This window comes from Monomorium pharaonis, unplaced genomic scaffold (genome assembly GCF_013373865.1).
Source record: "Monomorium pharaonis isolate MP-MQ-018 unplaced genomic scaffold, ASM1337386v2 scaffold_674, whole genome shotgun sequence".
In the NCBI taxonomy this organism is placed as follows: domain Eukaryota; kingdom Metazoa; phylum Arthropoda; class Insecta; order Hymenoptera; family Formicidae; genus Monomorium; species Monomorium pharaonis.
In genome coordinates, this window is record NW_023415994.1 from 1 (window position 1) to 8,640 (window position 8,640).

Genomic DNA, 8,640 nt, shown 5'->3' on the forward strand with positions numbered 1-8,640 from the left:
ATATGTATATATATACACACATATATGCATGCATTTTATATTTATATATATATATATATATAATATATATAAATATACATATGTATACATATACATATATATAATATATATATAAAAAATTTAATATCAAAACTTACTATTAACTAAAGTAATTTTTATTATAAAATTTTCTTTGTGTAGAAATACTTCGCTGATTCTATTCCCAAGTATGTAAACTTCTTGTATACAGAAAGGATAAAGAAAAAGATCTATCGCTCGCTTACATGTACGCGTTTTTTCTTCTTTGTTGCAGCCGGTGTTCAACAATAAAAATGCATTATGCGCCTTACGGGGAAATCCACGATCGCCGATATTCGCGCGGATCAATAGGCGCGGGAAGGATTACCTTTGAAGCGCAGAAGCACATAAAAGGAAGAATAAGAAATCAATGTCCAGGATCAAAGGAAGAACAGCGGGGACTCTCGATTAGTTCGTCGGAAATTCCCAAAGATAAGTAACATTTTTTTCCAGGCGCGACAAGGGGAAAAACGTTAGCGGCTCGAATATCGCAGTCTTTCTCGATATCATCGTTAAAGCTTTGTGACTGTGAACCGCAGCAGGGTATCGTCCTCGGTCGACATTCTTAACTGTAGGGGAAAACTGTGGGGTGTATTTAACCCTGCTAACAAACAGTTTACTTTTTTCTTTCTAATATTAATGTTGTCGTTTAAAACTTTGGCGTTGTAAAACTAAAATAACTGGGCATCAAAGTCAAACTGAGGATGTGATATATCTCATGTTACATCATATTCATTATTCGTTCAAAGTATATTTTATCATCGGGGAAGTTTTATCGGTTTCCTGAGTTCCGCTAAATGGTAAAAAAAGAAATAATTCTGTTTTTATGAAAATTGTTTCGAGCCGGAAACGTATTGCTCTCCCAGGCGAGTACATCGGAAAAACCCAATGTATTTATTCGTTACGTACGTATTTGATCGCTTCGATGATAGTTGCGCGTATGTGATTACAAGCGTGGTTAAACGAAGCGTAAAAAGAACGCGGTGGCTTAGGCCAGTAGGCAGTGAGCGCGGTGCGAGACAAGTATGAAAAAAGAACGTAGCTCTTTAGCCCCCGGGTATGGTTGTTCTTCCCATCTTTCCCTTCTTTTTACCCCAGCCAAGGATCTTCTTATCTCATTATCCTTTTATCTCTCGGCGTTCTGATCTCGTTAACTTATTGCTCTCTTAAGCGACAGAGGATTAAGTCCTGTCAGCCAAGTGATAAAAAGGATACAACGGTTATCTAGTGCGTATTGCGATAAATTTCACTATATTCTCACAGAAACATTATCTTTCGTATCTCAGTAGTAAAGAAATAACACAATATCTGTATCTTGAAGTTTTTATCACCTCAATATTAAAATTTTTATAACAAAACATAAGTTGTATTAAATCAGTTGTTCTCTTTTTATGAACAAAAACGCTGAGATCTTACACAGAAAGAATACTGAATGAAGTATCTAAAAATTGAGTTAGATGTAAAAATGATTTTGTTTGGCCGTTATAGTAATTATGTAGGTAATTTAAGCATGATAAATAATATTGCAAAAAGTTTTGATATTCTAACAACTATTGTTTCAACATCTTGTATAATTATTTTTATGATCTACGAAAATTATTTTCAAATCTGTATCTATACATAGAGCTATAAATTTTTAGGTATTTATCTTTTAGATAATTAGTAAAACCGTTCTTTTCGCATATTAATAAACTGAGAACTCAATTCAAACATAATACAAATAAAAATAAATAAAATATTATTTAAAAAAATATATTTAACATGTGTTGTAAATTATCTAATTAAAAATAGGCACTATAGATTTGTTAATTTTATAATATTTCATTATCCTTTTCGGTATCTGACAAAATACCTTATATCTCCATAAAATAATTTTATTTTTGTACAACTTATTAAATAAATATAGGAATTATATTATATTTCCGAAGACGGGCTCTCTTCATAATTTTATAGCTCAATCAATACTTTTCCGTTCTCATTAATAGCTTTAAATAAGTATGCCAGCAATCCTCTATAACAAGGTGAATTTCTCTACAGTATTCTCGCAAATGATGATGTGGATGTGTAACATTACAATTTACAAAAGACCCTACTACTGACTGTGTCTTAATTAATCCGCTTTTATTAATGAGCGTCAAGTTAAGCAAAGGCTATCTTCTTACAGGTAGATTGACTGAACGAATTACTGATGCGCGCTATATATGCGTTATTATTATCCATTTACAAGGTGACGATGCGCGATTTATCGCAGCCTTCGAAAATGACCTCGATATTGATTATATGTGTTACCGCTCTTCCCCAACCCTTTTAGTACCTTACGACGACGGGACAGTGGACGATGTTTCACACGCGTTTAGCAGCGGCCGTGCAGCAGCCAATTAGCGCACACTCAGTTGAACGCCACACTTGTAAAACGCCGTCACGTACCTCATTCTCCCAAGTTCACACGCGGAACTCTCTTTTGCGGTTCAAACTAATGTAATGAAAATTCCAACGCCATGTAGACGCATTCTTTTTTCTTTATTCCTTCATTATTGTCGTTCAAATGTAGTTCAAGGGTTGCTACAACATACAGAAAGAATTCGAGTATATTCTGCTAATTTTAACCAGTTTTCTCAACTAATATACTTCTTTTTATTAATAAATGTTTATTGCAAGTAGACAAACAAATCGAGAAAATGTACGTTGTACAATAAAAAAAAACAAAGAGCACGCGCGCGCATCGTGTGTGTGTGTGTGTGTGTGTGTGTGTGTGTGTGTGTGTGTGTGTGTGTGTGTGTGTGTGTGTGTGTGTGTGTGTGTGTGTGTGTGTGTGTGTGTGTGTGTGTGTGTGTGTGTGTGTGTGTGTGTGTAAAAGTTTATTTTTATTTTCTTTTTCTTATAAACGTAACTCTCCTACCGATAGTTTATCGTTTGTATTTTGATGAATTTTATAACAAATTATATTTTATCATAATTTTGTCACAAAGTTCCATATTAATTCTCAAGAAAAATTAGTAATTTTATCAAGTTTTTATTATCACGGCAGTATAATCAAATAATCTCGTTTCAGCCATATTTCTCATGACATTACGAAAATGATGATAAACGACTTGGTTTTAGACTTAAATTATCATAGATTTTATACAGATATTAATTTTCACAAAGCGTCGTTGCGATTTTCTGTCATTTGTAAAAGACAAATTTGTGACCTATAACTTACGCAAAAAATATCCTACATCATTATCTATCACAGACTAAAAATGTCTTTATTATAAAAATAATGTCTTTTTATTAAAATGGCATAATGATATTTGATACATTGGTGAAATTTTTCTTTTTTTACGAAGTTTGACTTTTTAAGTATCAAAGAGCTATGATGATGAGTTACGTGCCTACTCGAAGCATGGGGCTTTAAAAGCTAACATGTCAAACAGTTATTTGACTCTCCTAGCCAGCTTGACCAGCCCTCAAGCCACTCTCAGTGACCTATTTCTGGTATAAAGAGACTTTTGTTATACTTCTAATGTTTTGACCCGTCCTCGGACCATTATTAGTGCAAAAGTAACAAAAAACTTAACCAAAACAGCGTTTAAAGGAGACAAATTAACATTGCGTTCAAAAATTCAAAAATTTCAAAAGTTTTAAAAAAGATATAGCTGAAAGCTCTTTGCTATTATTAAAAAAATAAAATTTTATCCAAATTTTTTACTTATACTAAACATGTTTTATATGTATATAAGAGTAAAGTTTTTCAATTTTCTAAAACACGTAAAGTTAGTAACGCAAATGAAAATTTTAAAAAATATAGAATATTTAATAAATAATACAATTATAATGCAATTAACATTATTATTAAATTCCATATAGCGCATCTTACACTCATGAAATTTATCAAGATTAAAGTTTTAGACAAATCGTTCATATGTGAGATCTAGGTCGCGGAAGCTCATACTCATCAAAAACTTGTGAGAGAAAAACCTTGGCTGAAGACAAAAGGAAGAAAAGGTGAGATAATCTGCGCATTAAGAAGGGTATGAAGAGAAGAGAGACATATTTGGCATTAAATATAATTTCAGTACTCACGTCCGAGTCTGCGCCTTTGTCAGCTCCCGGACACGTAAAGGTCACGTATTCGTGACATCGTTTGTGAACGACGAAACTACAGACTGAAACACGAAAAATGTCCCTTTTCCAGTTTTCCATCTCGAAAGCACATCTTGAACAAATAAAGAGCCGTTCAGATTCTTCTTACCTTGGCACTGATATCCCTGTTTTCCGAAGCCCCTGTAACAACAAACAAGATAACTTATTAGCAGATATACCTTAATTTAAAAAATAGATCACATATCATGAGCAATTGCTAACAATTCATATTTATAAATATAAATCAAAGATAAGAGAAGTCAAGGGAAGAAGCCACTTTGATTATAATTTCTTCATAAATCGGAAATTAACTAATCTGACGTATAAATGTGTGCTAGACTTACATACGAAAAGCACTGATTATAAAGACAAATTCCAATATTAATAAGGATCAGTAAAGATTTGTAAGAATATAAAAAGGTAAATTGTTAAATATGCTTTTAATAGTATTTGATTTGATAACGTTAAATTTAAAAGGCTAAACTCTAGCATTATAAAAATAAGAAATAAGTTGCTTCCCAAAAACCAATTAATATTTTATCACATTTTTATGTTTTTATAATTTAAACTTGACTGTCTACTATACATAAGCAAAGAATGCAAGTTTCTATTATTTCATGTTATTTAAATGGTTGTGACATCTTTTTTCATAGCAGGTAACATCTTACCCATATGTATATACGTTTGGGGAAAATACCAGTTTTGCAAGATTTAATTTTTTTTCCTAAAAAATTTGGAATATTAAAAATGTAATTATTTTATTTGCATGAATAAATAAAGATCACAAAAATGTTAATTTTTTTGTAACTTGATGCTATAATAAAACTATTTCAACAAAAAGTCCTAAAGTGTGGCATCTTCCCAAATCATCTTGCTCGAAAGTTTTGTAAATATCTCTGAAATTTGAATAATTTGAAATCAATTTCAAATGAGTATTTTTGGAATTCCGAGAAATTTCCATAAATAGAAATCTAGTCGGATCCGGAATACCATGGTTGGACCCTAAGGGTTAATAAAAACTGAAATGGATATTACGTTCAGATTATAATGAAATTTGGCACAGTCATATAGCACAATGTAATTTTCGTTTCGCGAATGGAACGGTAATTGCACGAGCGATTTATGTGCCGAGAAGAAGCTCGTGTGATTGTCGGTTTTACCAAAATAATTTCAACGTCACCTAAGTGCCTCGAATTAAGCGCGGTTGCTAATACCGTAACGTGATACTTATGGCGTCGCAAACAGTAATTATATATATGAGTGGTATATATACCTTTTGGTCACAGATTACATTTGCATTTCTTGTGACACAATTCTGTAACTCATATTTTTCGAAAAGTGCAATAAAGTTTACATCAACATTATTTTCATGGATTACAAAGATAACAATTTAAATGTATTATTAGTCCAAAATAAAAGAAACATTATAATAATTAATAGCACAATTTTATTTAAAAATAAAAATTTATTCAATTTTTATTTTAAGAGAAAAAAGATATAAAAGAAGAAAAAAGAAATAAAAAAGAGCGAGAAAAAATCGGAACTTTATACATAATATTAAAGAATAAACTTATATATTTGTAATATTTAGAAAAAGTATCTATTGATTGAGAAACTTGAAAAGAAAAAAATGAGTTGTGTAATTAACATAAGTTTTATCTTTTACACATTTCTTTTAACCTTTTTTTTTAGTTGAGCTCTTCGATTATTTTAATATCTTAATCAACTGAGTTTTGTTGAGTTCATTTTAAGATATTAATATTCACATCATACGGTGATGTAAATAATTCATTTCTGTCACTACCATTGGGTTCGTTAATTAGTGCAAGTATCCTTTTACGTAAATACGATTTAAGAGTTAAGCTCTTCCAAAATTAAATAACGCATTTACCGCGTCGAAGTGTCTGGAATGGACAATAAAGCAAAGAGATAAATGGTGCGGAAAGATTTGTGAGAATCTAGGAATGAGAATTCTGCCCTCTCGTTCTATATGAGGGATTCTCTAATCTACATCGGAGTAGAACGAGACCTTTATAGCCTAACGAGTCACCGATTAACTTTCATGGCGAAATTCACCTAAAGGATTCTCGAAATGGCGATTTTATCATTCGAAATGGTCTTTCTCCTATCCTTCGAGGTAGGCTATTTCAAGTTTCATGGTTTCTCAGTACTAAAGGAAGATACTTCTTTCTTGAGAATCACCAATCACGATAACTCTCTGCGACCCTTGAAAACAGTTACCTATCATGCAGGAAACGGAATTTTAATGGCACTTCACGTTCCTGCTAATTCCTTCTGATTACTTCGACGTTCGTTCAGAATTCCATTTTCTTCGTTGATCTTGCACAACTTCGACGTACATAATTACTGAGATTTTAACCTATCGGAGCACAGTGGAACAAGTCATCTTGAAATTGGATATAAATGGTAATTCAAAAGATTGACAGGTAAAAAGAAGTTTGTAATCACATCTCCGGAAATCACTTTTATATCCGGGAAGATTTCATATTTTACGTGAAAAGTATAATTCAATGTTAAAACATTGACTATATTGTGCACTAAGTTTTACATTGACTCACATAACTTTTTGTATTTTTCTTAGTTTTTAAACATTGTTCTAATTTATTTTAATTATTTTATTTTTTTTTGTTTTTAAACAAGTCCTAGTTTATTTTATGCTTTTTTAATAAACGCAAAGTAAAAAAATGCGTTCTACATTGTCTTTATTTTTTAATTTTATATTTCATATTTTCACATTTTCGGGGGATATTCAGTATATTTTATAAAAATGTTGAACTAAACATCGAAATTGATCATGGCTTAAAATAAAATTGAAATGTATCTGGATGAAATTTCAATGTGAATATCAAGATGTTATTTATGTAAATAGCAAAATTGTAACATTAATCTCATTAATTATGCACTAAGTTTCACTCACATAGCCCTTTTTGTATTTTTCGTTGTTTTTATACTCCAATACTGTACAAAATGCAAAATTGTGTAAAGTTTCTTCATAATATTATTTATGCATGCACAAAATAAATGTATAAACTTTTTAATCTTTTTTTTACTGTTAGTTTTACTTTTAACATTTATAATCCAAAGTTTTTATATCTTTTATTCTTTTATTATAAGAAATTCGATATATTCTATATGTATATTCGTGGACAAATTACATATTGTTTAGCTATATTTAAGCAAATTGTCACAAAAATTTCGTTATACTAGTATTTGTTATAATTGATATTTCACTGCAGTCGCGTAATTTTTGGACAGCTGATATACACGTAGTTCATAAGTGATGTGTGGAGTTTACAGATCGCGCAATATCAACTTCATACAATCTGTATCGTACATATTTTCTGCAATACAGCGATGCACGATCCTACAGCACGCGCTACACAATGCGCGCAAATATTTACAATGTCAAGTAGATGCGCTAGTCACCTGGTCTCCACGAGTTCCATTTCTCTGTTTGAAAAGTTCTATGTGTAGACGAATTACATAGCAGCTAATTATGTTGCAGTGTGTGTCAAATATAATAAACTTTAACTTAATAATGTTATTAATTATAAATTCTCATTATTCATTAAATTAAGTCAATTTATCAATAGTCAATTATCAAACTCAGTTTATATGCAAAGTATTTCGAAAAAATCAAAAAAACATTTTGAAATATATCACTCATTTATTACACAGTGACATAAAAAATTGTTGTTTTCGATTTGTTTGCAAAAAAAAATTTTAATGAAAATTTACTAAATAAAGAACTATGCCTTAAATAATAGTCTTATTCCTTTATTACCCTAAAATCTGCTACTTATAAAAGTAGCAGAAGAAGATCGTCAATATTGGCATAGACTTCGTAAAGCGGATATCCTCTTATTCGTTATTAAAACAAAACATTACTTAACACTAATAAAAACTATTTAAATAATTTTAAAAATATAAATCCAGACATTCATAATTTTTCCAAAATTAAGTAAGTTACACATAAAAAATGTCACAAAAAATTCAATATTATATAAAGATTTGGTAGTAGATATACTATTAATATTAGATCATTTTTTTTACTTACATGTTTGTAGCTTCCTAAAACTTTTCTCAACTTTTTATTTATATATTTTCCTCCTTTATATTTTTCTTATAATGCCGTATAAAAATAAAAACATTGGCAAACATGAACATAAAATCGTTGTGGAACGTTAATCGATACATCATTTCTTTGTTACTGAAAACAAATCATAAATGTGTAATCTGTTTCTTTTCATAATATAATTTTATTTCATAAACTGTCTATTTTTCTTAAGTAAATTATTTTTATTTTCATTTTTTAGTTCTTAAATTGCTTTTATTTTTAAACGTTCATTTTTTAAAGTAAATTTTGTCATTTAAATAATATATAGAATATATTTGATATTCTATTACTTAATTCATATTTATTACTTAGTTCATCAA

At 30.0% G+C, this 8,640-nt stretch overlaps 1 long non-coding RNA gene across 1 annotated transcript; it reads right to left on the reverse strand.

Annotated features, from left to right (window-relative positions):
* Positions 1–2,929: 2,929 nt before the first annotated feature.
* On the reverse strand, positions 2,930–5,580 carry LOC118648765. Its single transcript, XR_004965433.1, has 2 exons — positions 4,292–5,580; positions 2,930–4,205 (listed from the first exon to the last, which is right to left on the reverse strand). It is a non-coding gene; the product is annotated as an uncharacterized LOC118648765 (long non-coding RNA).
* Positions 5,581–8,640: the final 3,060 nt, after the last annotated feature.